This window comes from Podarcis pityusensis (genome assembly GCF_964106645.2).
Source record: "Podarcis pityusensis genome assembly, chromosome: 5".
In the NCBI taxonomy this organism is placed as follows: domain Eukaryota; kingdom Metazoa; phylum Chordata; class Lepidosauria; order Squamata; family Lacertidae; genus Podarcis; species Podarcis pityusensis.
Window position 1 is genome coordinate 34433988 of NC_138032.1, and position 19650 is coordinate 34453637.

Genomic DNA, 19650 nt, shown 5'->3' on the forward strand with positions numbered 1-19650 from the left:
TCAGACTTGTTACAGAATTATTTTATAAGAACTTCTGCATACAGTGGTACCTCAGGTTAAGAACTTAATTTGTTCCAGAGGTCCGTTCTTAACCTGAAACTGTTCTTAACCGGAAGCACCACTTTAGCTAATGGGGCCTCCCGCTGCCGCTGCACCACCGCCGCATGATTTCTGTTCTCATCCTGAAGCAAAGTTCTTAACCCAAGGTACTATTTCTGGGTTAGCGGAGTCTGTAACCTGAAGCGTCTGTAACCTGAAGCGTCTGTAACCCGAGGTACCACTGTATAGGCACCGGGGGTCCACACACCACTTTCTAAGTGCACCATTATGAAGAAGAGGCAACAATAGCTACTGTATATGTACTGATGGCTTTGATTCCTAGCACAATCTTGAGCATGTTTCATCAAGTTCAATGAGGCTTGCTCCCAGGGATGTGTGAATTGGATTTGAGCCTCAATTTGCCACTGAACAGAACAAGCTAAAAAGAGTTTGGAAAAACCCTACTGTCTTCTTCAATTGCTTTGAAATAGTGGATGTCAAAAGTATGCATCTTGGAAGAAAAGAAAGTATTTCCCCTCCTCCTACAAGTACATAAGCATAGCTAGTTATTAATATGTGGCATTCCAACCCATGTCTATGCAACACTGTATATTTCATGGTATCTGGAACAAAAGCAACTTGGAAGATGTTGCTCACATCTGCAATTCATCTGCAGAAGCCTTTCTTCTACAATGAAGAACATGAGATAAGGTGCAAATCGACTAGAATTACTAGGTTAGGGCACCTTGTCCATTCTGGATTGCTTTATCAGGACCAAAAGAATTGTGGGTGAGCTAGTTCTCCTGAAGTTGCCTTGTGCGGGAATGGCAGGTTAGTGGATGCAAGAGGTCCTAGGTTGAATCCTCAGCATCTCCTGGCAGGGTAGGAAGAGTCCTGTCTGAAATCTTCGAGAATCATGGCCAGTCAGTGTAGAGAACAGCGAGCTAGTTGTACCAATGGTCTGAATCTGTGTAAGGCAACTTCCTATGTACTTCCATAACCTAAGAGCAATGGGTCCAGCTCCATTCCCATCGTGCTTGTGAAAGGCTGTACCAGCAAAATCTTATGATGAGGAAATAGACGGCGTCTGAATGACAAGCACGCTAAAGCTGTAGCTCCAGGAACATTTAAAGTAGGATAATTACAGATCAGCCACATTTATTTATTTAGAGAATTTATTACCTGCTCTTCAGCATTTGGTCCCATGGTGGGTGACAACAATGTAATTAAATAATTTCAAACAAAACAGTTCCAAAACAAAATCAAAACAATTTGATCTACCCAAAGCTGCATGGTGCAATGACTTTAACTCATGACAGAGAGTGTCCCAGTGTCCCCAGACACCCCCCAAAATCTTCTCTAGAGGATCCCTCAACATTTTGGAGCCGATTTTAGGGTTCTGCAGGGGATATGTCCATTATGGAAGTGGAAGTCTGTTGTGCAAGTGGAATGACAGCATTGGATACCACTCATGTATTCAGGTCTATTCAGACATCATAATAATAATAATAATAATAATTTATTATTTATACCCCGACACAATGGGACTTACTCCTAGCTAAGTAGATATAGGGCTGCAGCCTGAATCAGGCAGCTGGAAGGGAAATGATGTAAGGGGAAAACACAAACACATCATGGAATGATGCAAGATTCTTAGCACTACTGAGTAGAAGAAGCAAGACAAAAGGTCTGGTGCCTGGAATGTCTTCTTGCGAAGAAATGTTGCATTTCACACAGAAAGTTACCCATCAACGAGGCTTATTCATTTCTATCACTTATGATGTCCCTGAGACTGGAACAACAAGATTGTTGGTAGTAAAAGCTCTGCAGACAGGACTGGGAATTAATAGCTCCCCCACTCCTTGGTGTTCAAATGTCAGTGGTCATCTCAAGTGGTATCATAAACATGGGCCATTACATCCCAAATCATCATGTGTAAATAAAGTCGAAGTTTGTTCTTACGCTGAGCACCCTATGAATTAGCCTGGTTTTCTCATGGCTTCCCATCCACAAATTATCAAAAGGTGCCTGCAACCATTCCCTATTCAAATGTTGACATTTCCTAAATCATTCTATTGATCTTTCTTGCCAGGTTGGCAGTATGTAAGGGATGCAATGTGCTATTAATTTAATGGATAGTTCTGGTAAATGTCAAGATTTTTAATGGCATATACTATTTTATTAAATATGCTAATAGCCTCGTGATAACGAAGTACACCAAGTGGGATTTAAGTTAAAAGGGCAACGTTGGACCTTTCGTTTGCCCAGCTGCTCTGCTCTGCTGCAGAGTCCAAAGACGCAATGCTTGAATAGTAATAAACTGGATTGTATATGCTCATGTTTCTAGCTGATGGATCATGTGGAATGCTCCTAAAGGGGCCCGGTTTGTATTTGGTTAAAGACTTCTGGGACAATGCTAGGGGGTTATCCTGTGAACAGGATTATCTGTGAAGCAAAAAATGCAAGCTATGAAGGTGGAGGGGAGAATGGAATAAATTTGGCTAACATGCTGGCATATTTCAATGCTGTTGTAGCTACAGTTATATCTCAGAAGTAATTTTTCCCTGCATGTATGGGGCTGGGTTGGGGCAGGAGGTGAGGGGGAGATGTAGAGGGCTGCAGTAAAAGGGCATTTATAGAAAACTCCTCTTGAAATATTTTCTTTCCAATGGCTACATTTCTTAAGTTACAACATGCTTGGTTCAGAGACCTGGACACTCTTCCCCATTTCGCCACAATTATGTATCCATAGCTCCAGAAAAACCTCAAGGTCTCCAAGTTTTCTTTAACTCCACTGTTTTCAGAAAATGAGATTGATACTTTTTGAGTTGAAGCTGCTGATTCCTGGCTGATGATGGCCCTCTCCCACTCAATCCAGCAAAGTCACAACAGAATTGGTTAAAACAAGGATTGGTCAACAGCTGATGGATAGGGACCTAGAGGATCTATGGTGGACAGTCCCACTAACACTGCACCATTTGGATTTTGTTTGATTAGTTTTTGAAATATGCAAAAAGGAGAATTCTGGGACTGAAAGGAAAAGGCGTTATCCAATGCAAAATCGCAAGAAGCTCCATTATGACAATAACTGAGTAGAACAAAGGAATTCCAGCAGCTGCATAAACAACAACAGAAGAAGAAGAAGAATTGGAAGCCTGCAGGCACCCAATTGGTCACTGTGAGGATAGGATGCTGGATTAAATGTGCCATTTACCTGATCCAGCAGGCTCTTCTTATGTTCTTATGTTGAATGTATATGTGAAACCAGAAGTCTTCTTAAGTGTCTGGGTTGGGGCTGAATACAGTGGAAACAAAGAGCTAAAGGGCAGGAGGTGACTAGCAGGAGTAGTAGGCAGAGGCAGAGAGAGAAAAGTACGTTTGGAACAAAGACAACACTTCCTAAATTGGTCCCCTTTTCTAAAACATCTGGGAGGCTTGCAATCAACCAAGTTTTACTGCGGAATACTTTCATTAAAGTATACAGCATTATCCCAAAGGATGTGGTTTGTGGACTGCATCCTTAGGCCACAGTTCTTTTGGAATGTGCCATTGCCTTACATTTTCTGATCCTAAGCACACTTAGAAAAATCCCCAAGGTTTTAATCTGGAACCCATTTAGTTTTGTGTTCTTTTAATAACACCAATTGGACCTAGTGCTGTCACTGATCCACCACTTGGAGCCTTCCCCTACAGCAGCCAATTAGCTGTGATCTGCCCCTTGCATCTTAGAGATTTTTGAGATATTCCACATGCGTTCTGACGATATTCGTAATTAAACAAACATCAGTAACAGGAGCCAATATTCAATTTGATTTACAGAGTATGTAGGAAAGCCTTACTCTTCTTGGCAGGAAGATGATTGTTGGATTAGTCTGTGGTTCATCTACTTAAACATAATCTATGAATTACAATTGCAGGCAAATAGTTCTTTCACCAGAGTATGATGACATCCCAGGGAGTGTTCCAATGGGTCAGGCAAGGGCTCAGACAAAGAAAGCTCAATGTTTTAGCTCGCCTGGTTTCATTACGATGATGGCATTCACTCTCCTGCTCCTAAAATTAATGTTTTGAAACTAAAGACCAGCTTTCCGAAAGACTATTTTAAAGCCTACCTTTCATTCGGTTTTTCAGGTTTGAGGGCATCCTTTTTTTGGGGGGGGGGGGGTCCCATGGCTAAGCTGGACAAACTCTAGTAGGCTTCTCCCAAGATAAGGGGCAAAATGGGAAATTAGACTGTTGTGGGAGGTGGGTGGTTGAAGAAATAAAGATGAGGTGGGAGGATACATAAAGATAAAGCATAAAGTCATGTGCATCAGAGCAGAGGCACCAAGAAACATGGGTAAAGGTGGGAGCAAGTGAGGGGGAAAGACCAAGCTGCTAGTTATCAATGAGAGAAATTGAATGAGGAGCTTCCATTTGTAGGAACTAGCCAGGATTTAGACTGGAAAGCTCCTGGGTAGAAGGCAAAGTTTCCAGTGAGCAACGAAACTGGAATTACCTTGGGATAAGGAAGAGTGGACAAAGAGGTCAATTGCCTTATGTAAGGCAAGACTCACCTACTCTGAAATAGGTAGGTAGTCGTGTTGGTCTGCCGTAGTCAAAACAAAATTTAAAAAAATCCTTCCAGTAGCACCTTAGAGACCAACTAAGTTTGTCATTGGTATGAGCTTTCGTGTACATGCACACTTCTTCAGATACCTGAATCTGAAGAAGTATCTGGTATCTGAAGAAGTGTGCATGCACACAAAAGCTCATACCAGTAACAAACTTAGTTGGTCTCTAAGGTGCTACTGGAAGGAATTTTTTAATTTTGTTTCCACTACTCTGAAATGTAGAATATATCTGGTCAGGATGAATGTTCATTGCTGTGTAACTCCCCCACAAACAAAACAGAGTGAATGCTCAGTGAAGATGAGATAGTATCTAACCTCCATGTAAGCTTTGTGCCAGCAAAGCAGGATGAATGTAAGGACATCTGGATGAGCCCAAGCTCAGTATGTCTGTACTAGGAGTGGTGAACCGGTAGTCCAGATCAGGCCGGCATGACTGTTTGAAGTGGCCCATTAGCCCCCATCATGAGAGTCATGACAGTGGTAGGACCCAGTGCTTTTTTCCTAAAAATAAATAAATGTTTAGGGGTACTCTCATTCCGTTTGAGACTCAGGAAACACCATGACAGTAAATGAGGCTGCCATCAGAGATAGCAATGGAACTGACAATTCACTGTGCTAGAAAAGAAACTACTTTATTTATTTCTTTATTTTAGTTTCTTCTCCTGTTAGATTCACAAAATGTATAGGGGTATGCATACCCCTGCATACCCCCAGAACGAAAGCACTGGTAGGATCTGTTGGGGAGCAGGATCTATTGGGGAGCAGGATCTATTGGAGAGCAGGTGGCAACCCTCAGGTTTGCTATCTCTATCTCTCTTTAGTGTTCAGAGAGGTTAAGCTTAATGTCCTATAGTGTTAAGCTTTTCAGAAAATGAGACTTAAACATGAATTGCTAGGCAGTAGCTGATGAGAGTCTTCTTAATGGTGCTGATGTTGTCTCACATACTTATCCTGAAAGAGCAGGTGATGAAGCATACATCACGGGAGAAAAACCTCATCTTACTTTTATGGAATTGTCCCTGATTTACTGTCACATGTGTGGAAGGATTAGGAGCCTTTCATCTTGATTTATTCTGTTCTGCTGGCCTGCTGAAAATCTGGCAGAGCTTTGTTAACCTCCATTAGCTCCCTGCCTACAAGGGATGCTTAGGGCTTATAATGTTGCTTTTTTTGTATTTTGGGGGGAAAGCTAAGCCTGCATAAAGGTGGTGTTTGTTGCCTAATTAATACTGCACCCAAGCATAAGATTAAAATGCAAACATTTGAAATCTCTAAGTAATTCAGTTTTAATTGCATTTTTCCAGGTGCCTTTGGCCATCTTCTCTTGAATAGAGAAGAGAGCACAATGGCTAAGTTTGGATGATCATACTTTGACTTAATAAACTGAGTTGAGAACAGTTTATTAACCCTTTCTGTGTTCACTTCACTGTGTGCTGGAAAGACATTTTGAAGTCTCTCATTAACCATAGCTTCTCCTTTCACCTGAACCCAGAAACTATGGTTAGTGGATTTGGAACAAGCCAGATTCTTAAGCTACAGTTTGAAGTTGGTTTAAGATCCTGGCTTGTTCCAAAAGCCATTAACCATAGTTTCTGGGTTCAGATGAAAGGAGAAGCTATGTTCAGAAGCTTACTGGTTTGATGGCTGATGCAACAAAGGGAGAAGGGCCTACATGCATGGGCAAAAACCTTGTTGATATCTCTGCTTATTAAACAGAGACAATTGTCTAAATGCAGCTGATGAATAGTGACGCTGGAAAATGGTACACAAATTCTGTTCTTGCACATGTAGTAAGTCTGTTGCAGCCTGTATGATAGGATTGCAAGAAGAACCTTAGTCTAACTTACTTGGAATCCAGGTTCCAGATGCAAATTCAGGCTCTTTTTCTGAACTGTTCTGTGGTGTAGTTATGCAAAAAAAAAAATTGTTATGAGGAAGTTTGATATTGTGGGCAGAGGGGAGAGAAGCCTCAATAAAGCCAGGAGATTGTAAATGAGACTCTGTGCCAATGTTTTTGGCAGGTCGCTGTCCAATTTACAGTTACAAAGAAGCCAGCTTTCTGTCAAAGTGCGAGCTCTTGCATTCTTCCCACACCCCCTTGCCTTTCTTTTTTAAGGGATGAATTCCTACTTGTCTTTCATGCACTTCACCAAGACTCTTCCTTTTCACTGAACACCATGTTCAGCATCTAAGCTGTTCTGCTTTTGTTTGTTTTCTGCATTTGAGGAACATTTAACCAGAAAGAATGTTGCTTCTCCATTTCGCAAACACTTCAAAAAGGGGAGAACAGAAGCCTGAATAATTTCAGGCGGATATAAACTCTCGGCTGGACCACTTTGCATCCAAGACTGGCGAAGGGGAGAAAGAAATACAAGCCGCAAAGCAAACAAAATACACCCTGGAGTTTCTGTATTTCTATGGCCAAAGAATACTGGATTTCAGTGGCTCTTAGCTATATGAAGAAGCCCCCTGATGAGTACGCACAGCCTCCCCCCTTCTACCACCACTGGAGCTAAATCAAAAGCACACACATACTCTCCCCCCATCCCAATGAAGAGAGAAGCATTTCCTCTGCTGCAGGCTCAAGGGTGCATATGGCATTACCTTTTTCACAGAGACACAGGACACCATAGAGAGGAAATATAAAATCCACGGTTTCTCAATTTGCAGGTGGAAGGCTATTATTTGTCATCCTGTATAAGATCTTTCTCCACTCACATAACATAGTAACAGAAGGATCAGCAGAAGACTTTTAATAAGCTAGGCACAGCAGTGTAGCGGCAAGGAGATTTAATGTGTGCATTGAATAATTGAGAACTGGAATTGGCACACATTTAATCTATGCCTCAATCACTGTCGATCTCATTTAGATAGGAGTTAACATTATAAACAAGTGTTTGTTTTATGAATGACAAATATATCTTTGACAACACATAACATAAACCATGGTGTGCTTTTAAAACCCTGCAATAGTACAAATGCTGATGATCTAGGGTGTGCAGTCACCCAAGTTCAGGGAGCGAGGGAAAGGATAGTGAAATGAACAGCAAAGATTTGGGCTTACACTTAGTAGATATGAGTTACACTGATGCTACATCTGCATGTTGCATTTAAAGCACTCTTACACCATTTTAAGTCATGGCTTCCCTCAGAGAAACCTGGGGACTTTTGTTTATTAAGGGGGCTGAGAGTTGTAAGGAGACGCCTATTCCCCTCACAGGGCTATAATTCTCAAACTCTGGGAACTGTGGCTCTGTGAAAAGAATAGGGGTCTCCTAACACCCCTTAGCATCCTTAACTGTTCCCAGGATTCATTGGGAGAAGCCACTGGTGATACTCAACTAAGTTTTTCTCAGAGTAGGCTTATTGAAATCATGGACCTAACCTAGTCATGTTAATTAATTTCAGTGGGTCTGCTCTGAGGAAAGCTTAGTTAAATACCTGCCCGTGACTGTTAACATGGGATAATAATGAGTGCAGATGTGGCCTAATTCAGGGCTCTTGGCTAGATTGGGAGGTAGCAGTTTCAATCAGTGATCCCACTAATCAATAATTTATTCCAAAAATATTTAGTCCACTAGTTCCAGAGTGCTTTAATCCACTTTAATGCTACAAACCTAAATTTCCACTATGTAACTGAATACCTCCCACAAAATACTGATAAGAGTTTTCCTCACTGTCAGTTCAACTGCTTCCTTTCACATCTCAAACAATAAATCAGTATATGGGTTGGGAGCATAAACTTATAGTGGGTAAGGAATTCTAGTCATTTTTCAAAGTAAATTATTAGTGCAATCAGAGCATGCTCCAGTTCCTATAGAAATGGAAACTCTCCCCCCTCCCTTCTCGTGACTACCATCATATGAGGGAAAGACGGAGCAGAGGGGAGCTTCTTACCCTCATTCTTTCATCAAGATCTTGTTGCTGTTCTAGCATCTTGTCCGTCACATACTGGGGCTGCACTTGTGCAACAGGGAACAGGCTATATTCAAGCAGCCTCCCCATAAAATTAGAACCTGGATGATATTTGAAAGGCCCAGGCCTCCGGCATCCGATGGGATTGGATAGACATCAGAGCACAGCCAGATTCGAACACTCACTGAGGGGAATCACTGAGCTGAAACACTGAGCGAAATCACTGAACAGAACCCAATTCAGAGCTGACCATACTGGCTAGAGCACTGTGTTCCATCCATCGCATCGGAACCATGGCTTTACTTGTGCCTCTACTGCCATTTGCCCCAGCCTCTGAATCATGGGATTCCTACCTCACTCGGTTCGCCTACTACCTAAATATACCCAGGCCTAAATATACTCAAGTACAGAAGGTTCCTCATCTGTTTTGGACTACAGTTCTCAAGAGCCCAAGCCAGAATGATGACTGGGTAGATGGGGAATTTTAGTCCAAAGCAGTCTGAGGGCACCAGGTTGGGGAACATTAGATAGATTGTATGGGGTTTAGAGGTCAATGTTCTTCTTCTCTAAGTATGTATTCATACTGAACAAGGATAGTTACCTCCTCTCCCCCTTCACACAGACACATACAATTTCATTTTTTTATGTTTCATTCCATTGGTTATACTGATGTCAAAATATGAATTAATTAGGTCCTCTGCTTTGAACTTTGAATGTTTTTTTGTTTTGCTTCATATTCTTAAATTGAGCCACTGAGCTTCTGGGAAATTCAATCTGCTTCTAGTGTGGGAGCCAACGAAACCGCCAATACCATATGGTAACAGTCAGATGGAGATTGTTATGACATGATCTCATCTTGAATATTTCTTCTTGATGTCTGTGTGTCAGCAAGGAGACAATACAGTAAGGAAAGGAAGGGTGGGGATCATCCAACATTAACATTCTCTTCTCGTTTTCAACCCTTTCTACTCAGCGGTGCTCCAACATTAAGTGTACGAAGACTTCACTTATGGGAACAAATCCGGAAGACAATGAGTCTACTTTTTTGTATATTTTTATCAGCTTTGGCTGATCAGGGGTAGAGAACCTCAGGCCTAAGGACCAAATGCAGCCCTCAAGCCCTCCCTCTCTTGGCCTCAGAATTCTTCCCAAGCCATGCCCTCTGCTCTCAGGCTGCACCCCTCATTGGCCCTTCTCCACTCTTTTGTTTTTTTAAAACCTGGCTGATTTTGTTAATGCCTCGTTTGTCTGGATGAAGGACACAGAGGCTTATGTGAGTGTATGTATAAAGTATCCAAATGTACAAAGTTAACATCTGCATTCATTGTTCCACCCACTTTTGTCTCTAGCCCTGTCTACTACTGGCATGTGGCCCCTGGAAGGTTTCCAGATGGAAATGTGGCCCTTGGGCTGGAAAATGTTCCTGATCCCTGAAGCAGATGGCAGGAACAGGCTACCTAGACGTAATGGCAGCCATTTTGACATTTCTCCAGTTAATCTACCCTCCTCTGTCTTTCCCCATCTCACCAGTTCTCCCAGTGGTGAACACTCCAGAAGTGCAATGTATACCCAGCATCCATTTTCTTTAAATGATCTTCCCAGCAAAGGGGAACGTGCCAAGCTTGTCCTGCCAGTTTGACCCTGTCTCTTTTTACAATCACATGGTTGAGAGGTCCTTCAGACTACTCCCCCACCCCCTGCATCCCATTACAATGCAAATACAGCCCACAAAATAACTTTTATGCATTGGCAGAATAGACAGAAATGCATGTTTGCCTTTGGCGGTAGTATGCTGATAGGACAGTAGCCTTGTGAGGTTTTCCCTTCCCCTTGAAATGTTACAGGGAACCAGGCAGAGGGCCTTCTCGGTAGTGGCGCCTTCCCTGTGGAACACCCTCCCACCAGATGTCAAAGAGAACAACAACTACCAGGCTTTTAGAAGACACCTGAAGGCAGCCCTGTTTCGGGAAGCTTTTAATGTTTGATGTATTATGGTATTTTAATATTCTTTTGGAAGCCGCCCAGAGTGGCCGGGGAAGCCCAGCCAGATGGGCGGGGTATAAATAATAAATTATTATTATTATAATATTATTATTATTATTTATCAATTAATCCAGCGCAGAAATACCTATCATTATATTTTACCTCACACAGAGAAATTACTTTAAATTATTCCCTTCAGTATCTAAGAAAAAGTGTTACCAATAACCCAATCCACAACACATTCATTTAATTCCACTGTGTTGTATCCAACGGTTCTCCTCTGCTCATGGAAAACTCTTTGATCCAGGAGATAATTCTGTTCATGGAAAGGGGGAGATTTTCCTTGACTTCTTATTCCATCTGCCCTTCCACCAGTCTGTTTCAAAGGGTTGAAGGACCCTTTGGAATAGCAAAGGGAAGCAGGGACTTCAGGAGAAAGGGGAAATTGCAAAAATGCCTCCCACTCTTTCCCATTCCTATGAGCCTCTGCTGGACCAAAGAGATTTCTGTGGGTAGTGAATCACAAATGGATGCAATGCTGTGAGTTCAGTGTTACTGAATTAATGCTACATTCCTATGCATATTTCTCTTGTAGAAACTTTGTCTTAAAGCAGTGGGATTTTTAAGTAAATATATTTAGGACTGGGATACTGGTGTCTCTAATTTCATTTTCTTCTCCAGCAAACTCTTCCCTGTAGCCTGCTGAGTTGAGGTATCAACATTTCCATTACCAGAAGTTCCCAAACTTTTCAACACATTCAGCACACATTCATTCTTTCCCATAAGAACATAGTTTGCCAAATGCAATGCTACATGAGTTGGAATTCTATTAATACGCATCACCAAAACTTTACTGAAATCTACATTAGCTGTACAGCTTAGAAGTAACATGATTTACAAGCAGGAGACAAATGAACTCAAAACCAGTTAATATATGCTAAGATATGCTGCTTTACCATAGTTTTCTTTAGGCTCCTCCATGCGATCTGTTTCTCGGACAATCATCCTGGTTTGCTTGCACAAAGCTTATGTTGAGGTTCAACCATGTCCAAACTTCACTGAATATTTATCATCTCACATTTTCCTATCAGTTTCTTAACTGCAAAATGTACTTAAAAAAATTAAAATACTAATAAAGTGGACTTTGTGTGCCCAGGTGACAGAGCACTTCAATCTACTTTAAGCACTCAAACCAACTTTTCTGATATGTGCTTGAATGTTGACTGTCTGGAGGCAACCTATGCCTCTGCAAAGAATACACACTTCTCATTTGGTGCATCAGTCATAACTTGCTCTGAGTAGTGGTGTAGTAGAGCCAGATTTAGTTTGTGGGGGGCGGGGCACACAGCAGCAGTTTTCAGAGAAAGGAAAATTGATGTAGTATGCCAGAGCATGAGAGTATGTGGGTTCTCTACACTCTGGCAAGTGAATGAGGTGATAATCATCTACAAAGGAGACCTGGTAACTATACCATAGCATTCAGATACCCACCTCACAGTGGTACAGACAAAGGCTTTCTTTGAGATGGTGCCTACCTTGTGGAATGATTTCCTTCTGGAGATCAGATGGACACCAACAGTTGGGTGCTTCCAACAGCAATTAAGAACAAGCATGCTTCATCACCCAACATACCTTCACCCAAGCCAAATTCCAAAATGGTTAACCACAACACCACCCTTTGCCAGTTCATTCTATGACTGTTAGTTGATCTATGAAACTGGTGTTAAGATGTACTATTGCATCATATACATTCAATGAGCAAAAAAAATCCTGCCAGTTTAAGCTCAGAATTAAGGGTCATGTTGGATCAAATGCCACAAAGCTGGAAAATGTGAGGGTTAGGCTAATGCTTTACCAGATGTAAAGCATGTTGCACCAGGATGTTGTGCAATGTCACAAACTGTGCTTGCTTACAACTTCTGGACCCGCACTGGTCTTTCAGGTGAATCAGGCCCAAATCCAGATGGTGAGGATAATAGCACCTGGAACCAGCAGAGATGGTCCATGTTGTCCTAGTCCTATATTGCCTTACGAAGTATCTGAGTCTTTCTTGCTAGAGATATTCTTCTGTGGGTTGCCCCATGCCTGTTTGTAGCTTATAGTTTTCAGCACTTTAACTTGCCGTGTCAACAGTTGTTCCAGATAGGTTTGAAAACTTTAAGAAATCTCATCAGGCAAATCCCGTATGCCATGTTTACAGTTATTAGCCAAACAAATGTTGTTTGAGGCTCCCTAAAGTCAGAACCTGGGGGGGGGGGGGGGTTGCTCCTCACCTTAGCTATAGGAGCTCCTATATTAATGGATCAAAACAGCTGCCTGCATTTTTGGGAGTGTGGCTGAAGGGGCTGTCATGGAGAAATCCTGTTCTTCAAAATGTCCCAATACGTTACTATCTCAGACATTCACAGAATTATATACCAGGGGCAGAGTACTGCATCTATCCAGCACCCAGTTTATCAGGGGTGAAAGGCCATGGCCACCTGTCTTGCAAGAAGACAGATAACTTCATTCCAAATGAGATTCTCCCAAGTGAGATTATGTGTGTTATGTCCCTATGCGACTTTTAGCTGATCAAGTTTTGATTCCCTGGTAGGATTGGTTCTACTAGATACAACCTAACTGATTTTTTTTTACAGTGCTATTAGAAAATGATGGATGGCCCATAGACTGAGCCTTTGGCCATGAGCAGTGAAATTCCAGGTTTTCACTGAATGAAGATGAGAGCTCCCACAATGAAGACTCCTAGGGAACTGAAAAAGCAAATGTTTTTCTACTAGGTTAGAGAGGATTTCCAACGTATGTCAAAACTGCCCTTAACAGGTTTATTTGTTGCCACTCTGCTCCTGAAGATTTCCATTCTATTGGAAATGTTGGCACTTTTAATAACGTATACCCTGTCATCCCAAAGCTCTGTGCTATTGAACACAATGCCAGAGGACCATTTAAAGGAACATCACCACTACAGCCTAGATACTGAAGCCAGGTGACTGGCAACAGCAGCAGTAGAAAGCTCTGGGACCGGTCAGTGCAACCTCACAAAATGGAAGAGGAACAAAACAGGGGCTGAAAAAGAGGATAATAAATATTAACGTGTCAGTCACGTGTTGCTGTTTTCCTGCCCAGAGACACATAGGAAGGACTTCTTTGCCCTAGCTATAGTTTAGATTAGGATTGACTGAGTGGTGCAGAGACCTGGCTGCCCAGAGAACAAGAGTTTGTCAGAAATCCCTCCTCAAGCCTCTGTAAATTCATAGAAGCAAAATAGGGGAGGGGATAGGAAAGGGTGTGTGGCTCTGAGAGGAGAGAAGATATTTTTTAAAAAATGTCTGACATTCTCATTGGGAGGGCACTGGCTGGCAGTGAAGGAGCACCAGGGACTGCCAACTCACATGCAACCTCCCCACTCACAAGTAGACCAATAACTCCAGGTTTAGAGATGCATACCATGTCATCTCTTTTTGGGCCTAGACCCAAGGCTTTTATGCTGACAATCCTGAGGACCAGTGGCAGCTTTACCCCAACCCTCTCACAGCATCACAGGCCGTCCATCAGGTATCAACCCAGAGGACCCCTCAAGTACGTTTCCGAACACAATTCAAATTGTTGGTGCTGACCTTTAAAGCACTAAACGGCTTTGGTCCTGTATACCTGAAGGAGCATCCCCACCCCCATCGTTCAGCCCAGATACTGAGATCCAGTGCCAAGGGCCTTCTGGTGGTTCCCTCACTGTGAGAAGTGAGGTTACAGGGAAGCAGGCAGAGGGCCTTCTCGGTAGTGGTGCCCGCCCTGTGGAACTCCCTCCCAAGAGATGTTAAGGCAATAAGCAGCTATCTTACTTTTAAAAGACATCTGAATGCAGCCCTGTTTAGGGAAGTTTTTTTAATGTTGAATGCTGTATTGTGTTTTTAATATCCGGTTGGAAGCTGCCCAGAGTGGCTGGGGAAACCCAGCCAGATGGGCGGGGTATAAATAAATTATTATTATTATTAGTAGTAGTAGTAGTAGTAGTAGTAGTAAAACCCTAGTACTGAACCCAGGGGGCTCTGCCTGCTCCCCAAGATCCCCAACCTGTAGGCTTCTGGTTCATTTTCTGAGGACTCAATAGTCAGAGCTATGCATGACATCTACATGCAGCATAATAACACTGGGCACTTGGGAGTGGAAATGGAAATGTTGGCAATGCCAATGCAGGCTCTTTTCCCTCTCCCCAGCTTGGGCTGAACTTAGCCTTGCGTGGTCTAAGGGCCCATCCACACTCCTGTTTCTCCTGTGATTTCTAGGCACAGATCCAAGAGGTTTTTCTTTCATTCTGCAACTTTCCTCTGGAAAACATGCCGCTTACCACCAAATCGGAACAGACATCAATTGGGATGAATGGAAAAAACCACAGGATGAAAGGAGGTGAGACAGAGTGCTAAGTTGCTGTGCCAGTGGGGAAAATGGCGGCAGAGGGGGAGCACATCCAACCACATTGCAGATGCTGCTCTTTACTTTACTTGCGTTTGTTCTTCAAATCAGGAAGGGGCGCAATCAATAAGATCCGACTAGAAAAAAAAGAACCAGCATCTGCTACTGCGGTATCTTTTGTTCACTGCATGCAGTTTTCTCAATATGCTACTGTGAGTTCCACATTTTTAAAATAAACGGAATTGAATGTAATCTCTCGAAGGCCTGCTTGTGCTGTCAGCAGCTAATTAACTTTATCTCTTGCAGCGAGACAGGCAACAACAGGTCTGCATTATAGGCTGGAAACTTAGCCCACTCAATTCCTTGTCAACACTTTGCAAAACCTCACGCGAGGCCTGACAACTTTGTCCTTCAATTAATTCAAAAGCAAAGAGCAGGCAGGCTGTGCATATTGTGCTGGAACCATTCCTAGGCGAAGGCATAGAGGGCAATAGAAGTGGAGCAAAAATGACCCAATTTTCCACCTTCCAACCTCTCATAACATCTTAAAAAAACTTATTTTCAGTACTCAATACTCTGTGTTTAATAACAGCTTCACATTATAAGCAAGTAGGGATGCCCAGTGTATATAATGCAACACAAAAACCAGAAAAAACGTTTGTGGGCCTTGAAGCACCACAGCACTGCCCCTTGTGTTTCCTGTCTGTGCGGATGCAGAATCCAGGTCCCAGTCATCAGGGCTTGCTGGTGGAGAGAAGCAGGGAGGCAACTGCAACCAGACAGGACATGCCATTTCTCCTACCTACAGTATGGCCTGCACAAAGAGATAAGGAATAGCTGGGGAGGGACACTACTATTGACAGTGAGGCTTCAGAGATCCTTTGAACAGATGAGGAAGGGATGGGGCAGAGGGGAGGCCCAGGGAGAAGATGCAGGGAAGGTGCAGTCCACAGAGTAAGGGATGAGGCCCCTGACTAGACCTACGAAGTGCCCCAACAAGGACCTGCTAGATTGTATTCGGGGGGGGGGGGAGAGTATGATTTAACAACTTGTCCTTAATAAACAACTGTGAGCTGAACAATTGGGTGGTTGCAGTTATTTGTGCAAATGAAGAGAAGGGATGGGGGCTTTGGATGCCCCCCTACCCATAGAAGACCAGCAAGCTCTGTATGTATTTTACAATGAAGCGTAGGTGGGTTTAGGCATGACCCAAGACTGAGATTCAGCTCAAAAGGATTTACTGGAACAATAAGAACAAGAATGGAAAACAAAGGCACTCAGCCCAGTATATATATATACCTTAAGCTGGCCCAGGCAACACCCCTCTGCCTGTGATAGGTTGCCTTATGCTGCAACTAGTGAATCAGAACACTGGCCCTATCACAGCAGGGATTGGCTGCCTGCCAGCTACCAGCAAATATCATTGGAGGGCTTTTGGAATCTTCTCTGTTTTTGTTATAAAGATGAAGCTCCAGAGCTCCAGGAGGCATTAAGGCCTAGGCCTGCAGTGGCCTGCATACAGCCTGCCTTTGGCCTACAATGCCTGCATACTTAACATTGCAAACCAACCATTTCTATGTCATACCCTCCAACATTTCTCTGATGAAAATAGGGACGTTCCATTCCATAATGATAATTTTACTATTTATACCCCACACATCTTATTGGGTTGCCTCAGCACTCTGGACAGCTTCCAACATATATAAAAACATTTAAAAAAAATTAAAAAATTCCCTATACAGGATTGCTTTCAGATGGCTTGGAGGTTGGATAACTGCATATCCTCCAACATTTCTCCAATTAAAATAGGGACATCCTAAAGAAAAAGCGGGAAATTCTGGGATCAAATCAGAAACCAGGACAGCTTCTCTAAATCAGGGACATCCCTGGAAAATAGAGACACATGGAAGGGCTGATATGTAAGCCCAATACAAGTGGCAAAAATTAGTTGGATCTCTAACAGGGCCACATTTTCATTCCAGGGTAACACAAGTTTACCACTTACACAGATACAACTCCCAGCACCCTTACCAAATTACAGTTCTCAGGATTCTTTGAGGGAATTCATGTTGTCTTGGGCAAGGAGTCAGCTTTGCCTGCTGAACAGCAGCCTGAAGGGGAAGAAGGCGGAGTGACTCCACCTGCAGCTGATCAGCCTGCAAGGACACAGAGGAGAAGGCACTGATGAGAACCAGCTGGCTTCAGCCTTCTTCAGCAGAGCTTCCAGCAGCAGTCAGGTGCTGCTAACAATGCCTGTAGTTCTTGGCCCTACCTTGCTGCTTCCTGTTTGTCTTGACCCTTGACCTCATGATCATCAGATTCCCTGACCCCTGGACCATCGGACCATGTGGATTGCTGTTTGCCCAACCCTAGGACTGGACCTGACTTTGGATACTGCTTCTGCCTCCAGGCAAGTGTACCTTAGAGATTCTTCTGGTCTCCCACTCCACTGAGCTCTGCGCACTGTTTGTTGCTCAGCACGAAACTGTGACACATGCCCTTTCAGTGTATGGTGTGGATGCAGCCCTCGTCTCATTTTCTCTGTCCTTGACCAGCTGATAAGTGTAGGCTGCTCTCCTGTGTACACACACACAACTGGGCAAGCTCTGTACACCAGAAAGAGATTTCTTTTTGAGGGGGGAAAGTATAGGATTGCGCTGGAAATGATTTTGATTGATGGAGCTTCCAATGAACCATTACGTTGTCCTCTCAAATTCCTGGTATCTCCTTAAACCCCCTGTGATAGCACAACAGCACTTTTTCCCCTGGCGCGGTTGTGCCCTCCCTCACTTAAATATAGTGTAGCCACCTCACAGAACACCAATTCCACGAATTCCTACAAACTATCCCAGATGATCTTGTTGGGTGACTTATATGAGGGAAAACTTAATAATTTGGAGTCTTAGGCAGGATTTGATCAAATAAACAAGAATGATGTTATTAAATAAAGGAAGTTTCTGACACAAAGTGGGTAAAACATAAGATACTTCAGATTATTTCACTTCAGTTCTTTCTCAGTTGTTGCACAGCTGTTGCCGCTTAATACTTTGGTTCTTAAACAAGGTGGTAGTTCCTGTCAGTTACACACCCCTTTGACAACCCTACTCCTGAGGTACTCCAAGTAACAGACCCAAGGGATCACCACACCCCTCTTAACTGGCTTGGGAGTCTTCTCTTTTTGTAGAAGAATCTCTCCCCTCCTGACTGGAATGAGACCTAAGTAGACTGTATCCTACAGCTTCTACTTCTCCTGGCTCAGCCTCCCAGTTAATTCCTGACCTCTTACTTTTACAAGACACCACACACTGTCCTTCACACTAAGCTCAGAGACTTCTTTCTCTAGCTTTTGATATATTCCTCAGAGTGGATGTTTCTATCCAGAACCAACTCTCTCTCCTCTTACTCCCTATCTCCCAACCTCTATCCCAACCTACAAAACTGTCTCTCCAAATCCTCTCCTGAAACCCCAGCCAATCAGAGGCTGCCATTCGTTAACAATTTGCTGGCAGGGAAAAAGAAAAAGAAAAGCACTTGGGGACCCAACCTGCCCAGCAAAACAATTTTTCCCCTCACCTCCCCCCAATTGACCTGTGTTCATTATAATGGTACAATGTATACAGGGAAAGCTCAGTCCATAACTTTGGCTTGTATATATTGAAATATATGTCACATTGAAATAAATGAACTAACATAGTAGCTAGTGTTGAACTTTTAAGAACATCCCAGCTGTGGAACCAAATGCATTTCTTAAGAGGAGGTGGTGCATAATATGTGGTGTGATAAGAATCTATAGGATCTTAGCTTCAACTGGCTAATTTTCTTTTTTAAAAACATTCTTTTTATTTCTACCATTTTGTCTAGATAATGAATAAGCCAAACAGAAGGTTTGCACATTTCAGTGACTCCTCTGAGATATTGCATAGTTTAGCTATTAGTTTCCCACTGTAAATACCAAACCACTCAGTCTTATCTAGATTGATCTTATAAGTAATTGCAATAGACACAGACACTTCTGGTTGCAAAAGAACTAAGACAATAGCCCTCTTCATGTGTTACTTGAGTGGCAGAGTATCGCACAATGGCAGGGTAGCAGAGCCTCATATTTGGCATTACAGGCCCTGTCTAGGCCAAGGGGGGTAGTCAACTAAGTTTCACTCACAGTAGACCCATTGAAATTAATAGCACTAACTTAGTCATACCCATTAATTTCAGTGGGTCTACTTTGAGTAAAATGTAGTTGAATACTAGCCCCAGTCTTTATGTCTACTTCCTGAAAGTATCCGAAAATGTCAGTCTGCTCATTTTTGCAGAAGATTAACAGTGCCAATTTCCTGCCAACCTAGCAGTTCAAAAGCACGTCAAAGTGCAAGTAGATAAATAGGTACCGTTCCGGCAGGAAGGTAAAAGATATTTCCGTGCACTGCTCTGGTTCGCCAGAAGTGGCTTAGTCATGCTGGCCACATGACCCGGAAGCTATATGCCAGTTCCCTTGGCCAATAAAGCGAGATGAGCACCGCAACCCCAGAGTCGGTCACGACTGGACCTAATGGTCAGGGGTCCCTTTACCTTTATCTTTACCTTTAACAGTGCTGCAAACTGGTGCGGATGTGACTTGCTTCTAGGTAAACATATGGTTGCGCTATTAGTTCCAGATTATAGCTCCCGGTGTACAATTGTGCTATCTGTAGCCGAC